Source organism: Pan paniscus, chromosome 7 (genome assembly GCF_029289425.2).
Source record: "Pan paniscus chromosome 7, NHGRI_mPanPan1-v2.0_pri, whole genome shotgun sequence".
Lineage (NCBI taxonomy): Eukaryota > Metazoa > Chordata > Mammalia > Primates > Hominidae > Pan > Pan paniscus.
Genome location: NC_073256.2, coordinates 148,804,789 through 148,826,556, shown reverse-complemented (window position 1 = coordinate 148,826,556; position 21,768 = coordinate 148,804,789). Strand labels below are relative to the sequence as shown.

The window sequence follows — 21,768 nt, the reverse complement described above, 5'->3', positions numbered from 1 at the left end:
TGCTACGAGGTAGCTTTTTAGTTTGGGACTACCATTTGTCTTTTGTTTTTGTTTTTGTTTTCTGTGGTTTTGAGATCTTATCCTAGACCAATATCCTGAAGTGTTTCCACAATGCTTTTTACTAGTACTTTTATAGTTTCAGGTCTTATGTTTAAGGTTTTAGTTCACTCTGAGTTGACCATTGTATATAATGAGAGATAGGGGTCTAGTTTCATTCTTCTGTATACTGATATCCAGTTTTTCCAGCACCATTTATTGAACAGGGAGTTCTTTCTCTCATGTGTGTTTTTGACACCTTTATTAAGCATCAATTGACTGTAAATATCTGGATTTATTGCTCTATTCTCTTCCATTTATCTATGTGTCTGTTTTTATACCAAAACCATGCCATTTTAATTACGATAGTTTTGTAGTATCATTTGAAGTCAGGTAGTGTAATGCCTCCAGCTTTATTCTTTTTGCTCAGTATTACTTTGGCTTACTAGGGTCTCGTGGTTCCATATGAATTTCAGGACTGTTATTTCTGTTTCTATGAAGAATTTAATTAATATTTTGAGGGGGCTGCACTGAATCTATAAATTTTTTTAGTAGTATGGTCATTTTAGTAATTTCAATTCTTTTGATTCATGAGCATGGGATGTCTTTTAGCTCTGTCAAGGTTTGTTTTATTTATATTAATGGGTTGTTGTTTACTGAATGGACATTTAGAATTGCTGTGTCTCCTGTATCCTGGGTCCCCTTATTATTACATAATCACCCTTTCTATCTTCAGTGACTTTTTTTGCTCTGAAGTCAACCTTAGCTGATGCTAATATAGCCTTGCTTTTAAGAAAAGCCTGTGTGGTATACATTTTTTTTTTATCCTTTTACTTTCAGCCTACCTATGTTATTTTATTTGAAATGAGTTACTCGTAGTCACTATATCATATCGTTTGATCATGGTTATTTTTTTACAACCATTCAAATAATGTTTTTTAAATCATGTATTTAGACCACTAAATTACCTAGGGTAATTATTTACATGTTAGGCTTAAGTCTTCCATATTATTATTTCTTTTTTAACTTTGTTTTTCTTTTTTCTTTATTTTTCTGCTTTGGCCTTTCTTTTGAAACCCCCCTGTGGGTTAATTAAACATATTTTAGAATTTCATTTTTACTTATTTATAGTGTTTTTGAGTATACTGCTTTGTTTAGTTCCTCAGCAGTTATTTTAGGTATTATAATATGTGTATATTATTTACTAAATCCTACTGATATGTTTTATCACTCTAAAGTATGTAAACTTTACTTCCTTTTAGGTCATTTAATTTTCCCACTTTTAAAATATAATTATTTTTATTATTTCTCTATATAAATTGAGCACTAAATCAGAAGATATTATTTTACATAAACCATCAAATATGATTTAAGACACTCTGGAGAGAAAGATATTTAATTTATTTCTACTTTTGTTGACTTTTATGTTCTATTTTTTCTTTCTGAAGTTCCAAGTTTTTTTTTTCCAATTTCTTTCTGTTTAGAGAACTTTCTTTAATCATTTTATAAAAGTAGATTTGCTAGCAACATTTTTTCTACCTATATATTCAGTGTAATCCCAATCAAAAATCCCAGTGAGATTTTGTGTAGAAATTTAAAAACTCGCTCTAAAAATCATTAGATATGCAAAGAAACTAAAGCAGTCTTAGCAAATGTAAAAAAAACTTGATTTCTGGGGACATATGCTAACTGACTTTAAGAAATTAAAATTAAGACAGCACTTACGTAATCTCAATAAAGCTTTTAAACACAACAATAAAAGTGTTCGTTCTTTGAGAGAGATACTATCAATACAATATATAACAAGGCACAGGCTGAAAGAAAGTAACAAAATGCAAATTTCTGACAGGGAACTTACATATATAAATAACTTTTAGAATTTAATAATAAGAAGACTTCAATAAAAATGACAAAAGAGCAAAATGTTCAAGAAGGCATTCCACATACACACAAAAAAATGATATACACAAATGTCCAATAAGCACAGAAAAACAAATGGTCAGCCTCATAAATCATTAGGGATATGTAAGCTTCCCCAAAGACGTGCCACCACACATCCACTAGTGTAGCCAAAATTACTGTAACCCAAGGTGCCTAGGTTTTCACTGCAAAGAAGTAGCCACTTGTAACTGCTCCATCTTGAGTTCTTGTTGTTTCAGAAAAGTTTCAGAGCAAAGGTGAAAGTAAAGCTCTTACTGGGCTGGTTAGCTGAGTCATTGCATGTAGAGGTAGAGTAAAGGCAGCACAGGCGCAGTCATTGATCATGCTGTGCCACTGATTATGCCCAGCCCCAGCAAAACAAAAACAAGATGGATCCAGAGATGCCTGAGTTGCAGGTGAATTTGGCAAACTCTCATCATTGCCATACTAAAAACACAGCCCAGGGAGGAGCTTACTCTCCATTTTCCACACATGCGTCTTAGGTAGAAGCATGATCAATGACTGTGCCTGCACTGCCTTTACTCCACCTCCATATGCAATGACTCAGCTAATCAGCCCAGTAAAAGCCTTATTTTCACCTTTGTTCAGGGAGGCACTGCTTTGGGGGACTACCTCTGGTTTCTTCCTTACCTGTTGCAAGTAATAAAATGTCCTTGTTAAATCCTCCTTGGTTGTGGTCATTGGACTGTCACCCACCAAGCAATCGAACCCACCTGTTGTGTCGATAACATTACTGACAATACCAAATGTTGGTGAGGACAATATCAAGTATTTGTGTTGCTTTCATATGTAGCTTGTAGGAAACATTGTCCATTTCTTTTTTTTTTAATAGTTTAACTTTTAGCTTCAGGGGAACAAGTGCAGGTTTGTTATATAGGTAAACTCACGACTCAGGGTTTTGGTGTACAGATTATTTCACTTACCATGAGATCCAGAAGTCCCACTCTTGAGTTTTTATTCCGGTGAAATGAAAACTTATGTCCATGTAAATACTTTTATGTGCATTCATAGAGATAATTTATAATATTGCCAAGTTAGAAACAACTCAAATGTCCACTAATAGAAGAGTGAATGGAAAATGTAATGGAGAGCTAGTCAGCAAAAGAAAGGAATGATCTACTCATGTATTCAGGAACATGGATCAATCTCAAAAGCATTGTGCTAGCGAAGGAAGACAGACACAAAAGACTATATTGTGTATGTACACAATTAATATTAAATTGTAGAAAAGACAAAACTCTGCCAATATTCTCATTGCTCTGATTTTGTAATAGTCAGGACAGCCTAAACATTTGCTATATTTTTTTAATTTTTAATTTTAATTTTTGTGGGTATAACATTCACTATATTAAGATCATGCATGTGCCCCCAAACCTAATTCTTTTCTTAAGTCTAGTTTTATAAATGCTAATGATGAACGCAGAAAAGAAAAAGGAGATAAAAAAGACAAAGAAAAGGCATAACTTTAGTAATAGAAACAGCTCAATGGTTTCCCAGGGCTGCATTTGGGGGAAGACATTAATTACAAAAGGTCATGAGGAAAGCTTTTGGGGTGATATAAATTTTCTGTATCTCAATTTTGGTGGGTAAGTGGCTATACCAGTTTGTAAAAACATATGAAATATGTACACTTAAAATAAACAAATTTTATTTTATCCAAATTATACTTACAAAATGGCCTTTTTAAATGATTGACAGTAGCAAGTACTTCTGGTTAAGCACCTGGCTGAGAGGTGAAAGAGGTTGAACTCCTATACACTTGTTGATGAGAAAGTAAAATGGAACAAACACTTTGGGAAACTGACCACTTCCCTCTCAAAGCTAGACACATTACTCATTAAATATTCCAGGAGTTCCATTCCTAAGTATTTGCCAAAAATAAATGAAAATGTACCTTTATGCAAAGGCTTGTACAGAAATGCTTATTGAAGCTTTATTCACAGTAGCAAAAACAAGAAAATCGTATATACAAGTATTAATCAAGAAGTGAACAATAAATAAAATGAGGTATATCCATATAATAGGATAACAATATAAATGACCATAACAGTAACAATATAAGTGAGCTATAGATATGCAAAAACATGGATGAATCTCAAAGTCGCTATGTAGATTGAAAGATGCCATATACAAAAAGTCCACATTGTACAATTCTACTTACAAAATTTTTTAAAATGCCAACTAATCTACAGTGAAAGAAAACTAATCAGTGGTTGCTTGTCCATAATGTTCACTGCTGGTGGTCCAGTGCCTCCCAAAAGCCTTACACATAACAGGAATGACAATGATAATGACAATGATGATGATGATGATGATAGTAACTATTTGATATGTATTTATTGAATATATAACGTATTAAGAGACTATTAATAATGACCCTAACTCCTAAAGTGGTATTATGGTGGAGGCCCTTTATAAATCTCAACACCAGAGACCAATAATTAAGGGGTATGTAGTGGGGAGTAGGCAAGTGATATGAGAACATTTGTTTAAAAAAATGTATTGAGAAATGTGGAAGCAATTAATCAGTCGTGTGTGGATGGGATGAAGATAGTCTTATGTAACTGGGGACTTCGACTAATTCTTCAGTGAGTTGCTGGATTTAAGAAAATAATACCTAAGGGGATAGGGCCTGAGGCCCATTCATGTAGGTGGGAGTGACAACGGGAGCTCTGCAGAGCAGTTACATTTAGTGTGATATCAGAAAACCAATGTAAATAATTGTCATGTGTCCTACAAGTAGTCTGTTATTAACAGCAGTACAGATATATGAATGTTGTACTTTGGATTGTATAAGTAAAGTGGATCCAAGATTAATTCAGTAATAAGTTTGCTCTTACTTACTTGCCTTCTGATACATTTTTTTGAATGGGTCAGAAAAAGTTTAGGTTAATATGAATGTACATCTTAAGTCTACATGTACTAGTAGTATGTTGCACAGATTCATGCCTTCTGTCTTGTGTTCTTCCACACAGTAAAGGTAGAGAAGTGCTGCTGTGAGTTATACCTGAGTGTTTAAGAAAATGTGGTACAGATGGAATATGCAGCCACAAAAAAGAATGAGATCATGGTTTTTTTAAGGAACACAAATGGATCTGGAGGCCATTATCCTTAGCAAACTAACACAGGAACAGAAAATCAAATACTGCATGTTCTCACTTGTAAGTGGGAGCTAAATGATGAAAATTTGTGAACACAAAGAAAGGAACAAGAGACAGTGAGGTTGGAGGGTGGGAGGAGGGAGAGGAGTAGGAAAAAATAACCATTGGGTCCTGGGCTTAGTACCTGGGTGATGAAGTAATCTATACAACAAACCCACATGACACAAGTTTACCTATATAATAAACCTACACAAGTACACCTGAACCTAAAATAAAAGTTAAAAAAAGAAAACTAAGAGGGCTGAGCTTGGAGCCCCTTGAGGCAACAATGGAGTTGGATATTTAGGTCTAGTAAACCTTACACTGGGTGCAACAATAACTAACATGTTCTCTAATAGACTGAACTGTCTCATAGTGATAGGTTTTAGGGATGCAAAAATGAACTAGAGACAGAAATCTGTTCCCAAGAAATCTGAAGTATTGCAGGGGATCAAAAACTCTTCCCTTAGGCTTGATTTTCATGCTTTCTTCTCAGAAAGTGACTCCCTGAAAAAGTTTAAGAACTTCCTCTTCTCTATCCTCCTTCCAACTCTTTCCCCCAATTCAATTTTTATTATTACTTTCAATTTTATTTATTTATTATTTATTTTGGGAAACACAGTCTTTCTTACTCTATCACCCATGCTGGAGGGCAGTGGTACAATCTCAGCTCACTATAGCCTGGACCTCCAGGGCTGAATAAATCCTCCCACCTCAGCCTTCTGAGTAGTTGGGACTACAGGCGCATGACATCATGCCCAGCTAATTTTTGTATTATTTTGTGTAGAGATGGGATTTTGTCATATTGTTCATGCTGATCTAATTTTTAATGTTTGTGGATATTTATATTTGTTTGTTTAACATCTTCCCTATCCTATAAGCTCTCTGAGAGCAAGGACCACTTTTTTTTCACAATGTATACACAGGGCTTGATACAATATGTGGCACAAAGAAACACTGTAAATATTTATTGAAGAAATATATTCAAGGGTAAATAAATTAAAAGGTGAACAAATGAATAAACATGTATATGTATTTTTCAGTTTTTAACCTCAGGGCAAGCTCTGTTAGGAGGGGAGTTTATTTTTGTTTGTTTGTTTCAAAAGCTGTCCACAGGGGCTTATGAGAAGTGTCGAAAAGTCATTTCTGATTAGCGTGTATGTGTCCAGCAGCACCACCTGTGACTAATTCACTCTTATTTTCCAGAGATGGATTTCAGAGCTTGGTAATGAGTGGCTACATAGCTTTAATGGCAGTGCTGCCTGGACATGGGTGCTTAGCAGACAGTTCTTGTGGGAAGCAAGGGGCAAATCCCAGATGGCCAATGTTTCAAAGCCTAGCAACAGCTTGCACCCATCCCACCACATGACATTAAACTGCCCATTATTTAGACTGAAATCATCACCTATGTCCTACCAAAGGAGACTGATTAACAGGATTCCCAACTCTACCAGACTCCCAATTCTGTGTGCATTAGGTCGACCTGAGAAATGTGGTGGTATTGGCTGGTAAGTGAACACTGGGCCAGATAAGAGGTCCCGGGCAGGAGAAAGAAGGCCAACATATGGTCTTAGTGAGGTATGACTTTGGGAAGCCACTTATCTACCTTGAGCTTCACTTGGCTCATCTATCCAGTGTAGATACACATAGTTTTCCAACAAATCATGGTAGGTTACATGAAATTAGGCACACTCCAACTGTTGGCCTTAACATATATGTGCACATGCAAGGCATGTACGCAAAAACACTTTGTGTCTATTTGGTCTTTAAAAATTGTATTTAAATATTTTTAATTTTTCAATTAAAATGGTAGATGCTTTTACACATACAAGAAGGTACAAAGGATAATAAAATGAATATTCATGAATTCACTACCCATTTTTATAACATTGAGTCTTCCAACTCATAAATGTACATACTACAATCTCTATTTACATAAATCAACTCTAATGTCTTTCAAGAAAGTTTTTAATGCTCTCCATAAAAGCTTTGCATATTGTTAAATTCTTCTGTAGATTCCTTTATGTTCAGTTACTATTTCAACTGTATCTTGTCTTTTTAAAACTTGCAATTGCTCTGTACTTCTTGTGTTTCATATATTGATCTGATATCTAGCAAACTTAATGAACATCTTTTGTCATCCTAACATTTAATATGTATATTTCTTGGCTTTTCTATATTACATCACCTGTAAATAATCCAGTTTGGATTATTTTTCAGTACTTTTCATTATTTAGTTTTTGATTATATGATACCAGCTAGAATCTCCAGTTAAGTGGTGATAGGGTTTGCTGTGTCCCCACCCAAATTTCATCTTGAGTTGTAGCTCCTCAAATTCCCTCATGTTGTGGGAGGGACCTGGTGGGAGATAACTGAATCATGGGGGCAGGTGTTTCCAATGCTGTTCTTGTGATACTGAATAAGTCTCATGAGATCTGATGGTTTTTATAAAGGGGAGTTCCCCTTCACAAACTGTCTTGCCTGTGGTCACGTAAGATGTGCCTTTGCTTCACCTTCCACAATGATTGTGAGGCCTCCCCAGCCATGTGGAACTGTGAGTCCATTAAACCTCTTTTTCTTTATAAATTTCTCAGTCTCAGGTATGTCTTTATTAGCAGCATGAAAACAGACTAATACAGTAACTTGTTACTGGGAGAGGGGCATTGCTGTAAAGGTACCTGAAAATATGGAAGCGGCTTTGGAACTGGCTAAAAGGCAGAGGTTGGAACAGTTTAGAGGGCTCAGAAGAAGATAGGAAAAAGTGGGAAAGTTTGGACCTTCCTAGAGACTTGTTAAATGGCTTTGACCAAAATCCTGATAGTGATGTGGACAATAAAATCCAGGCTGAGGTGGTCTCTGATGAAGATGAGGAACTTGGGACCTGGAGTAAGTCACTTTTGCTGTGCGAAAGGACTGGCAGCATTTTGCCCCACCTTAGAGGCTTGTGGAACTTTGAACTTGAGAGAGATGATCTAGGGTACATGGCAGAAGAAATTTCTAAGCACCAAAGTATTCAAGAGGAAATAGTATAAAAGTTTGGAAAATTTTCAGGCTGACAATGCAATAGAAAAGAAAAACCCATTTTCTGGGGAGAAATTCAAGCCCTCTGCAGAAATTTGCAAAAGTAACAAGGACCTGAACGTTAATCACCAAAACAATGGAGAAAATGTCCCCAGGGCATGTCAGAGACTGTCACAGCACCCCTTCCATCACAGGCCTGAAGGCCTAGGAGGTCAAAATAGTTTCATGGGCTGGACCCAGGGTGCCCCTGCTCTGTGCAGCCTAGCGACTTGGTATCCTGTGTCCCAGCTACTCTAGCCATGGCTAAAAGGGCCCAAGGTATAGCTCAGGCCATGGCTGTAGAGGGCCCAAGCCCCAGGCCTTGGTGGCTTATGCATGGTGTTGGGCCTGTGGGTGCACAGAAGTAAATAATTGAGGTTTGGGAACCTCCACCTGGATTTCAGAGGATGTATGGAAACCCCTGGATGACCAGGCAGAAGTTTGCTGCAGGGGTGGGGCCCTCATGAAGAACCTCTGCTAGGACAGCATGGAAGGAAAATGTGAGGTGCAAGCCTCCACATAGAGTCCCCTCTGGGGCACTGTCTAGTGGAGTTGTGAGAAGAGGGCCACCATCCTCCAGACCCCAGAAGGGTAAATCCACCAACAGCTTGCACTGTGCACCTGGAAAAGCTGCAGACACTCAATGCCAGCCCATGAAAGCAGCCAGGAAGGAGGCTGTACCCAGCAAAGCCACAGGGGTGGAGCCCAAGACCATGGAGATCCACCTCTTGCATCAGCCTGAATGGATGTAAGACATGGAGTCAAAGGAGATCATTTTGGAACTTTGAAATTTGACTGCCCCATTGGATTTTGGACTTGGATGAGGCCTTTAGCCCCTTCTATTTGGCCAATTTCTCCCATTTGGAATGGGTGTATTTACCCAATGCTTGTACCCTAGTTGTATCTAGGAAGTAACTAACTTGCTTTTGATTTTTGATTTTACAGGCTCATAGGTGAAACAGACTTGCCTTGTCTCAGATGAGACTGTGGACTTTTGAGTTAATGTTAAAATGAGTTAAGACTCTGGGAGACTGTTGTGAAGGCATGATTGGTTTTAAAATGTGAGGACATGACATTTGAGAGGGGCCAGGGGCAGGATGATACGGTTTGGTTGTGTCCCAAGGCCTCCCTAGCCATTTGGAACTGTGAGTCCATTAAAGCTATTTTTCCTTTATAATTTATCCAGTCTTGGGTACACCTTTATTAGCAGCATGAGAACAGATTAATACAAGTGGTAAATGTAAACATGCAATGAACGCCTTATGCTCCCAAAGTTGGTTTTAGGTGATCATTCTTTTGCAGTTTACCAAAATTTCTATCTATTCCTATTTACTTTTAAATCTCAAGCCTCTAGCTCTGCAACAAAGTACATATCTAATAATTAGCTGAATGTTGAATGAATATTATAAAGTTGTTTATGCTGAATTACTGAAAAAATGGCACATATAGACAATGTTTTCAGGACTTAGAGGTGAGTTTGTACTGTGGATTCTAATAATTAAGTGACTTTAAACTAATAGATTAAAAATATGAGTTGGACATTAAAACTATTAAGTGCCAAATCTGATTTCTTTATTTTAACGTGGTAAGAATATATAAAATGAGATCTTCATGTTGTTATCTGTAGATAAAATATTGTGCAGCAAATTTTTAGGACTTATTTATTTTGCATAACTGAAATTTTATCCTCATTCATTTGCATCTCCCCATTTCCCCTTCCTTATGGATAAATGGATTTAAAAATTGCAGTATAAACATACAATAGTATATTATTTCACCATAATTTAGAAAGAAATCCCGCTACAGGCAACATCATGGATGAAACTTGAGAAAATTATGTTAAGTGAAATAATCCAGTCTCAAGGACAAATATTGCATGAGGTGGCTAAAATTTTCAAATTCATTAAATACAGTGAGTAGAATGGTGATATTCTTATATGGAACTCTTATATCAACTTAAGGATTAAATGTTATCTCTGCTTTTCCATAAAGAAACTACTAAGGGAAAAGTGAGACTTTGAGCGTGCTTTCAGGTTCATGATCTCTACATTATGCCCAGGCCCACCTTAGACACCTCTGTCTATGCATGATAATATGAGGCTTGGATAGGCAGGACAGAGAAAAAGAACAAAGTCAGGATGCCTAGGCCATCCCTTAGAGTATATAGCACCTGTAACAGCTGCCCTAACACACTGTATAATCTAAAACAAAAAGGAATTGGTCTTTAACATAATTGCCTTGCCTGTCTTCTTAGCTATTGATGAACTAAGGCATCATCTTAAAAAAGAGGTTGTTTCAGATCATCGTGCATCAACATTTTGCATCTGTGACTAGACCTGCTGATCCAGGATGTTTTACATCTCAATCCACAACTATTAACCAATGTTCATGCAGTGCCTGAGCACACATACAGAACTTGTGATCTGCAGCACTGGCTGAGGATGTCAGTCCACTGGTGTATATTGGAAAGCTAATTGGGGATTCTTTAAAGGGAACTATTGTTTGTTGAATAACTTTTATGTTTGCTCTATGTTTTTACCTTGGATTCTGATAGGTTGATAAATACACTCTCTTGACCTAATTTATTGCTAGAATCACAGACTCATTGTTAAATTCAGCTCCAAGGTAATATTAAGGATCAAGTAGGTGCCAGACGCTGTGCTAGTTGCACTCAGAGGCAAGTAAGCAATTGCCCTCGCATTCTAATTGGAATACAGGCCACCATTTTCATGTGTCCTCATTCCCCCTAGTATTAGATAGGACCCTCCCACACATTTTCTTCATATCACATTTTATGATAAGATTTTGTTCCTGTATAATATTCTTAAATACCTTGAGCAAGAAAGTGGGTAAGAAGGGCTCAGGAATAGGATAAAAGATAATTTTAGCCTTAGCAGAGATCAGTAAGAAATGACTTTAGAGAATGGTAATGAGAAGCAGAATAAGTACTGCATTTGCAGGTATTAAAAATGTTGCAAAAATTACCTGTACAAATGAACCTACCTGAGTATAAATATTGAGAAATTGGGATAGGGAAGGTGTCACCAGCATGGTGCACAGGAAGGACAGGCTAGAATGGTGATCTTGCTTCTGTTGGGGGAAAGGAGACTGGATATCTAGCCAGACTTCTGCTCCTCTGCTCTGAGACTGACTGCACAGGTATGTCAGCTGGCAGTACACATGGAGAAAACCACAATTAATGCAGACAGCTTTCATGTATTTGCATTTGATGTTTGGGGGGATTCCTCTGTGTGTTGAGGTTTTCTCATTTTATTCAGACCTTGGTTCAAATGCCATTTCTATAATAAGGACTTTCTTGACCAACCTATTTAAAATAATACCCCCTATATCCACTCAATCTCTGTTCCTGTTATCTTTTATACTTTTCATCTTGGAATGTATTACCAGCTTTGTCTATTTGTTTATTTCTTTGTCTATTCGTTTATTTTTTATTTTCCCCTTCTAGAAAGTAAGTTGTATAAAATGAGAACTTCACCATCTTTGGTTCACTGTTCCATTCCTAGTGTCTATAACAGTGCCTCAAAGTGGACTAGCATCTACACTATTTTTCTTTGGACCTAAATTTTCTTAAGGTTGTGTATCTGATTCATTCAGTCTACTATGCTCTTTGAGAAAGATTGGGCTTTTTTCCAAGAGTCTCTAAGGTGGTATGCCATTCCCAGCTGTATTGTAAACTGACTAGTAATTTCCACTCTTCAATAGACAGCAGAATTAAAACAGGCTCTTTTTCAGAGGCCAACTGAGAACTCACCTGGAACTGTTAGCATTACCCATGCAGTAATGACTTTAACGAAAAGTTCTCACAAGATAGCCAAGTGAACCTTACTTGATCATTTGTTTTTCAATAAAGATGCTATATTTTTATTTTTTCTTTGTAATGTGATCCAATTGTGGATCCCTATAGTGCCCTATACTGATGATTCTGAGCATTCCAATCACATAGCCAATATCTGTCCTCCTTGAAGACAGATTATAATATATGAAATACATATGAATATAATATTTGTAATGTGATCCAATTGTGCATATGGGAAGGGGAGTGAATAAAACTCATGGCCAAGACTTCATCTAACTTTGCAAATGAAGACCTAAACACTAGCAAAAATGCACAGACACACGCAAGTGAGACGCTCAAAGCCTGGTGCTCATAATAACCCAATTAACAGATTTTGAAACTTGTCAACCTGCAGTTCTCAGGTGAAGTGAAGAAACGCATCCTGAAAGTTGTAAGAATGGGAAAATTGAGCAAGGCCATGTCAGACTTCACTACTTGAGCAGAAAATATTTCTCCCTAGTTCAAAATAATAAAATAGCCACAGTGCAGATGAAATCGACTGTATGATTTTTGAATTCAGCAGCTACTTTTGAAAATGTTGAATGATTCACAGAAAAATTAAATTTAAAAAATCAGCCACATAGTCAAAGTAGCAAAGAAACAATATCTTTCAGGGGGCATTCTCTAAGCATAATAAAATATGTTGCCAGAAAGCAACAGAAAACTACATTTGGAGACATAGAAAATTCCAAAAAAGCACCTGAAAATAAATTTTTGGTACAAGACAAACAAAAAAAGTCTAGTAAAAAAAACATATGTTTACAAGTAGTTAAAAATAAGTTAAATGAAAGAAACATAAAGACTTGTGGAATTAGCTAAGTATAGAGGAAATATATAACCTAAAAGCATATATTTAAAAAATAAGAAATATTGGCTATGAGTAAGCTAAGCATTGTACAAAAAAAGTTAAATGAAAAAGGGCGAGTTAAATAGGGCCAAAGAGAGTATAAGAAAGAAACTAATAAAACTATGAACAGAAACTAATTATCAAGAAAAGAAACATAAAAGATAATCAACTAAGCCAAAAGCTGGACTTTTAAAAAGGTTATTAAAACAGACATTTTGGCAATATTGAAAAAGCAAAAAGCGAGAAATAAGAACAAATATTAGAAATCAAAATAGGAAAAATGAAGAAAAGCTACTTGTGCTTCATTAGACCAAGTAATGGAGAATGGGTAACAGTTTGAAAATACCGAGAAAAGCTTCAGAGAACGAACTTTAAAAGGTGGATCATTGTCTTTTAGAGGTTGAAATGGGTTGGTAATGTCTGAAAAATGAGAGAGAGATTGCCAAAAAAAAAAACAAGCTCATCATCAACCAGGGCTCAAGCACCTCAAGTAGAAAGACTCCTGATTTGACAACCAGAAAAGGAAAAAAAAAAAATCACCATCTCTTAAACGTATATTATTTAGTCAACACTTGACCTCTGGCTAAAGTGTCAAGTCTATATCATGTCTTCATGGCGCTGGTGATCTAATGCTGGTCTATAACCCCAGCCTCACCTTGCCCTTGCACCATGTCTCCCATGATTCTTCAATTCAGACAGGTGAAACTGACTACAACTCCTTGTCTGATCCAAGCTTTCTCTTGGCTCAGGGCTTTGACAGACACTTTTCCTCTATTTGAAAGGTTCTACTTCCTTCTCTGTCTACCTAATACCTCTACATCACTTCCTTCCATCACTTAAACATCACTTCCTCAAAGAAGTTTTCTTTGAAGTCCAAAATTATGTTAGGGTACCCTACTATAGTGACCCACAGTGCCCTATACTGATGATTCTGAGCATTCCAATAACATAACCAATATCTGTCCTCCTTGAAGACAGATTATAATATATGAAATACATATGAATTTAATGTAATGTTTACATATTACATATAATGATATATAATTATATATGTTATGTAATGTATCATAATATATAATGATTATACACTATTATAGTAATATATATTATGTATAATACACGTGCTAGTACACTTACTCATTGTATGTTAAACCCATCATAAATTAAAACCCATAAACCCATCATAAATCGAAAATATCACAAATCGACCAGCCTGGGAAACATGGTGAAACCCCATCTCTACTAAAAATACAAAAATTAGCCTGGCGCAGTGGTGTACACCTGTGCACCTCCAGCTACTTGGGAGGCCGGGGCAGGAGAATGGCTTGAACCCAAGAGAGGGAGGTTGCAGTGAGCTGAGATTGCACTCCAGCCCAGATGACAAGAGTGAAACCCTGTTTCAAAAATGAAAAGAAAAGAGAAAAGATCACAAATCTCAAGTGCATTTAATATATCTAATCTACTGAATGTCATAGTTTATCTTATCCTATCTTAAATGTGCTCAGAACACTTACATTAGCCTGCAGTTAAGCAAAAATCATCTACCACAAAGCTTATTTTATAATAAAGTGTTAAATGTTTATAATACAGGGATGTAATTTATTGAATACTGTATTGAAAGTGAAAGCAGAATGGTTGTATGAGTACTCAAAGTATGGTTTCTACTGGATGCATGTTGCTTTTGCACCACTCTGAAGTAGAAAAATTGAAAGTCGAACCACTGTGCTTTGGAGACATCTTTATCATATTACATTTTATGTTAATATTATATATGTTTATATATGTTAATATATAACATATTGTAATTAATACATTATGTTAATATAATTATATATTAATTATGCATGATTAATATATTTAATTATATTAATTATGATAGCATTAATGATACAGCTAACAATTATATATTGATATATTCAGTTAATATATAATCCAGCCCTTGGCAGAAAACCTTGCCAAACCTGTTAAATATTCATGACAAAATTATGAAATTTTTCTCTCTACATTTTTTCATTTCTTAAGTAAGGATATTTGCAGTGCATATCCCATAAAGTTAAATAACTTAATAAATATAAATGCTTTGGAACGATATTTGGCATTTTGTACTAACACAATAAATATTACCTATTGTGATGATAAGTAATCACACCCTTCTCCTTTATGGAATCTGAAATAATTGAGAAAGAAATGCTGAAGTGTTTTGTACCTTTAGCTTATTTAAATATACCACATAGAACATACCTTGTGTTTAGCACTCTTCCAAGCACTTTACAAATGTTAATTTACTTCATCTTCATAATGACTCTTTGAGGTGGTTACTGTTATTACTGCAGTTTTATAGATGGGGAAACCAAGGCACAGAAAGATTTTTATTGTTGTTGTTGCTGCTTTGGTTGTAACTTGCCTGAGGTCACATAGCTAGTCGGTGAAGGAATCACTATAAACCTCCTGAAGCTTGACTGGGACTCCCCTGAGCATTTGACCATGCTCCTATTGAATTAGTCTAATTTTCCCACTAGGTGGCAGATGAAGAAACCTCATCTGGTGGGCGGAGACTTGGAATCTGCAGAGGGGAACTAAAGATCCTGCAGGAGCAGAACCTTTCTCCCAGGCGCCACAATCAGGTACCTACTCCCACTCTCCAAGGGCTGAGTGTGTCAGATTGGTGAGAATACAGTGTCAATTCGTATAGTTCTGTCCTGCAGGGAGGAATGGGAGTCCTCTCTCCTCACTCCAAGCTTGAGGCATTTGAGTAAGGGCTTCCCTCTATGGGAAGCAGTAATTGCTTCTAGAGGAGGCTTCCCTGCACTCACTCAGGACATGCTGGAAAAGCTTTATTTCCATAAAGTGGCAGATTCTAGGAATCTCTTGTTTAGGGAGGACTGGTGGTGAGTCACTGCTGATAACCACAGAGAGAGGCGGAACTGCTGTCCTGAATCAGAAAGCAATCAAAGTAACAAGATCTAACATGTATTGAGCAAATGCTACATTACCTCTAACCATCACAGTCGGCCTGTGTGGTTGGTGTCTTTATGCCTATTTTACAGATAAGATAATTTAGAGTCACAGAGAGTCAGTAATTTCCCCAAAGCCACGTGGTAGATAAATGACAGTGACAGAATTTGAACCAAGATAGGTCTGAATGCAAAACCAACCCTCTTACCACCTGGCCTAGATGCTAGACAAGGTCTTAAGCTGATTATTACACACATCTCCCAGTGCCTGACAGTGGGAAGGAGTTTATGCCATGACCTCCTGGAGGGATGGGACAGGTCTTATTAATATTGGTGGCCCCAAGCCTATCACAGTGCTTACCATATGATAAGTGCTCCCCCCAGGAGGGCTGACATTTGGACCCTACATTCCCACAGTTCAACTTGGAGATTCTGACTATTTGGGAAGGCTATAGGTGCCATAATTAAAAGCACAGCATGTGCAATGAGCAGATTGTGGTCCAACCCCTAGGACCTCCCCTTACATTTTCCTTACTTAGTAGATGGCCACGTCTCCTGGGTGTGCTGTGAAAATTTCCTGAGCACTGGTAAGTGAAATTCCCACTTCAGAATGCAAGCCCAAATAAGTCATGCCTATTCACCATCACTACTACCACTGCTACTACTACTGGGATCCCAGTGTCTTCTCTTGTAATATGATATGTTTGAGCGAATAGTCTTTAAGGCATCCTTCAACTTTCAGTTTCTAGGATCCCAAGACCCTGCTTATTTACTGAGCAGGGCCTCTCAAACTCTCAGAGACTTTAGTAATTCATTTGAAAATGACTACTGACCAAAGCTTTACTCCAGATTTTTTCTTCTGTAAGGATTTCTTACATTTGAAGTTTAGAGTTGTCTGCTGTAAGGTTCCAACAGTTAACCTAACCTGTCCTGGAGCCTAATATGGCTAATGACTGCTTTGTGTATGTGGTAGCAATTTTCTTCCTTTCTGTCATGACTTGCATTGCCCCTCTCCCTGGAATAATGACCCCAAACTCAAACATACACATGTTTGCATTCTTTCATCATCAGATCAATGCCATATTTTTATGTCCTCCTAGTATTTTTATCTGTACTATCCATAGCACTCCATATCACTTATGATGATTACTTATAGCTATGTCCTAAACTTATATTCTAAATGAGAGATACTTGAGGGTAGAAATTATGTCCTATTCATTCTTTTCCTCTTTACGTAATGTCTTGCACTCAGTAATTATAGAGTAATATTTTTGGAATGAAGAAAAAAAAAGAGGAAGACAGAAAGAATTTGTTTGGTCGTATTAATTTTCTATTAATAAACTAATAATTGGGTAGTGTTTTAATCCACTGCATTTGTGATGATTGTTGCACAGATTACCACAAATGCAGTGGGTCGAAATATTACCCAATTATTAGTTTACAGTTCTGTAGTTCAGAAGTCCATCATGGGATGACTAGGTCATCTTCACAAACCTGAAATCAAGGTATCAAAACACTGAGTTCTCATCTGGATGCATTGGGGAAAAGTCTGCTTCCAAGCTTCTTTTGTTTGATCGCAAAATTTAGCTCCTTGTGCTTATAGGACTTGAGGTCACTGCTTTCCTGCTGGATGTAAGGTGGGGGCTACTTTCAGCAACTAGAGGCCACCCACATTCCTCTGCATGTGGTCCCCTCCATTTTCCATCTTTAAGCTAGGATCAAGAGGTCTAAATCTCTGATTTTGTCTCTGACCTCTAGACCCAGACTTAAAGGGCTTCTGTGATTAGGTCAGATTCACCCAGATAATCTCCATATCTTAAGGATATGATAATCTCCATATCAACCGATTTGAGATCTTAAATGTGTCTTCAAAATCCCTTTACAATAACACCCACATCAGTGTTTGCTTATATAACTGGGAGATGTATGTACATCAAGAAGTCAAGGATTTGGGAAACAACTTAAAATGTCTGCCTGATACACTGATCAGTTACCTTGTTGAGCTAAATTGTTTTGGACTTTTATTAGTACGAGAACATTTATGAGTAAAAAGTCTGGGATCCACATACATAGTTTACATCTTGGCTTGCTGAATTATGATGATATAATAAAATGGAAATACTTCTAGGTTTGGAGTCACTAGACCCTATTAGGATCCTGTTTTACCACTTACACCATCTGACTTCCACTCAGGTCTCTTAAATGTTGAATGAAGACATGTAATTAACTCATGGAATTGCTGGGCCATTAACTTCATTTAAGAGCTTCCCAGCACCTAAGAATTGGTGTGTCTGGCAGCTTTTATTTAGGTTCAGACCCAGGTCTTCTGGCCTCACTTGTCTCCAGGGCCCTTGCCACTTGTTCCACATCATGCACCTCTTTGGGCACAGGATCTGCATGTGCTATCAACTCTTACACTCTGTGGCTTTCAAATAGACACTGCAGCATCCGCCTCATCTCACAGGCTGACCTGGCCCACCTGTGGCTATTGCCCCCTGCTCTCTAGTTCCGTGGCATGACTTGAATCAGCTTCACCCAGAGGGTGAGTGACCCTTTGGGCTTCCTCAGAATCTGCTGAAGGGGCCAGGTAATAATCTGGAAGTGCAAAAGGATTAATTCCTCTGGGATGAAAGTTGGCCAGTAGCAGACAGGAGGAAATAATCTGAAAATTTTCCTATCTCTCCCATTCCCTAAAAGCAAGACTGTTCCAATGAGCAGCAGCCTCATTTTCTCTGAGTTTGTCTCAGAAGAATAGTAAGCAGCTTATTAGTAATATGTATCCATCTGTACTATGGTGTAGACAAGCAGGCTAAAAACAAACAATTGATGTTTAATAGGTGTGAAGCAATCAATTTTGTTGCATTTTAAAACTACCTGGGTACTGGAACCCATGGCTTAGAAGGTCTCTCTCTGGCTCTTCTTTAGCTACTTTTTGCCCAGGTAATATGTTTTCAGTGCCAATGGATTTCCCCACCTGGGTCACACCCTAGTTGAAATTTCTGCATGTGACACTCTCTTCCTCTTGCTTTATTTTTCCCTATCTCCCAACCCATATTTGCATGCAAATTATTCATAAATATATTTGTCTATATTCACTGTCAGATATGAAACTCCCTGAGTTCATGACTGCTCTTTTATATATATAGTTTATTACACATATAATACTTCATATACATTCTCCCAACAAACTTGAAAGAACATGCTATTTTTATCTCTATTTCATAAGTGAGAAAACTGAGGAGCAGTGTACTAAAGACATTAACTCTCAAGATTCCATAGCTAGGCGATAGTGCAATGAGGATTTTTAACCACTGTATTGTGCAAAAGCAGCATCATAGAGGGTCATGTAAGCCACAGGAGGGAACAAATTAACTGGGAAAGTTCATAAAGTAGAAACTTACCCAATCTGGGACTAAGCCTGAGAAGCCCCAACATTACATAGATGAGTTAGGATAAGGTGGTTGCAGAGGTACCTGAGAAAGAATGACCTCAGAGGCAAGAAGAAAACCAAGTATTTGTGTCACAGATGTCAAGGGAAGACTGTGTTTCCTTTAGCTTTCCCTGGACTGATTCCATGTGTTCTCGTTGTCATTTCTATGGATGATATTAGGTTCTGCTTTTCACAGATGATCCAAGAAGGGTCCAGAGTCACTATCACTGGAAGTCAGTGGCCTCCTCTCCACTCACCTTGGCCTGATCTGCAGTCAGATCCATGCATACCCTACAAGGGTACCTCTCCGTAGATTTTCAAAGGATGAATAAATAAATCAGAGAGCTGATTTTCACAAGTCGTATGTACCCATGCATTCATTTCCCACGGCTGCTGTAACAAAACAAAAAAACAAAAAAAACTGAGTGATCCAAATGATAGAAATTTATTCTGGAGTTTAGAAGTCTGAGAGCAAGGTGTCTTCAGTGCCACGTTCCCTCTGAAGTTTCAAAGGAAGAATCTATCCTAGGCCTCTCTCTTACATTCTGATAGTTCCTTGGCTTCTGGCACCATAACCCTTATATTTACACATCATTCTTTTCATGTATGTGTTTTTCTCCAAATTTCCCCTTTTTATAAGAACACAAGTCATATTGGATTAGGGGCCCATGCTACTCTAGCATGACCTCGTCTTAACTAATTACATTTGCCATGACATCATTTTGAAATAAGGTCACATTCTGAGGTAACTGTGGTTAAAACTTCAACATATTTTTTTTTTTTTTGTAGGGGGACACAATTCAACCCATAGCAGCATATATACTCTTTCTGTTTCAGCATCCTTATTTCCTTCTGATCACTGATGTCAGCCTTGGAAGCCATACGACATCACAGCTAAGATGATGGGCTCTGGGTTCTGTTTGCTATTCACCAGCTGTGTGATTTTGAGCAAGCTACTTTGCCTCTCTATTCTCAGCTTCCTTATTTGTAAACTTGGAATAACAATGGTTCCTATTCTTCTGAGTTGTCATGAGGAGCCAAAGAATGCATGAAGCATTTATCATGGCACCTGGAATCTAGTGTGTACTAGATATATTTACTTGTTTATTACTATAAATCTATGACCTTGCATTTAGGTGGAGTTTGAATTTATAAAGCAGGTTTCCACATCTAACATCATTTGATCAACATAGAACCTTATAGATTATGCCAGAATTTTGATCTTCATTTCCAAGACATGAAGATGTAGAGGTACAGAAGAATGAGTCACTCATTACACAAGGAGGTAATGCAAAACAGAATTAGAACCCAAGGGATGGGATTTCCAGGCTTGTTGTCTTTAATCTATACCAGGCTATGTGGCTGATAAGATTAAATTCAAATATAAAGATTTGAATTTCAAAAATCTTTCAATTGACCATGACATGAAGAAAATGCTTAAGTATGGTCAAACTTCAAGCAGAGAGAATACCATGACAGTATTACGATTTATAGATGTGTGCCATCTCATTTTTTCTTTGGAAATCCAATTTGCTGTTTTAGGTTCTGTGGCAGTTCTACTACATTTGTCTCTAATATGTTATTCCTGAAATCTTTAGAAGGGGAAAGATTGAAAATCATGTAGATTGCTCAGGCCTTCTGAAAATTATGGAAGGAAAGAGTGATGGCATTATGTTAGCCTCTGAAAATCACCCAGAAATGAAATGACACCTTATTTTAAAACCTTTCTAAGGCTTTCAACATGGACCACATGAGTAACTAATTTTGAAATTGCTTTGCATTTACAATTAGAACTCCTGTGGTGTCCGAGGAATCCAATTATGGCTGGGAAGTCATATAATAGTATGGAACCTATTCTGATCAAAATGAGATTTTGCTAAGTTCGTTGAAGATTAAGATTGAATAATGCTGAAGTGTGAAATCCTCAATTATACGTTCAGCTCCAAAGAAAGAGGTGCCTTTTTACCAGATATCTGTGATTTTTCTCACCCTAGAAATATTGATTATGAACTCTCTCAGATTTTTTGAAAATGCCATTCTAAACATGAATAAACAAGGCAGAATAAAAAGTGATGTAGGGCAGTGGAGGAGAATGACTGACTCAGGAAACCTGGCTTTAGTCCTTGCTCTGCTTGTCTTTTATTACCATCTTACTCTGAGCATACAACTCCACCTCTCCGTGCCTCAGTTCCTTCTCTGTTAATGGCATGATAGCACTATGAGATCATCAACAGTTCCTTAGCTTCATGATTGAATTGTTCTGTAGTTCTTGGCATGAAATAGTAATATTACTCCGGGGTTTTCCATATGGGATTTCTTAATCAATACAAATTAAACAGCAAACATACAAAAAGTCTAACATACGACTTTCAGCTTTTGCTTTTTCAAAGTAAAGTAACTTTTTAAAATAATTTCATCTTTAAAAAAATCCCATAATTATATTATATATATAATTATAAAAGAAACAACAATTTAGCATCAAAACTAAAAAAGCAGGAAAGATC

General features: G+C 37.0%; 1 long non-coding RNA gene and 1 other non-coding gene across 2 annotated transcripts in view; both read left to right on the top strand.

Moving 5' to 3' along the window:
* The window catches only part of LOC134731007 (uncharacterized), a 242,095-nt gene that overhangs the window by 34,938 nt on the left and 185,389 nt on the right, over window positions 1–21,768 (top strand). The window contains exon 2 of the long non-coding RNA XR_010113032.1: window positions 15,400–15,504. This is a non-coding gene — a long non-coding RNA (uncharacterized LOC134731007). The remainder of the gene's footprint in view (window positions 1–15,399; window positions 15,505–21,768) is intronic.
* LOC112440754 (small nucleolar RNA SNORA72) lies at window positions 3,217–3,396 on the top strand. The gene has a single exon (XR_003028768.2). It is a non-coding gene; the product is annotated as a small nucleolar RNA SNORA72 (small nucleolar RNA).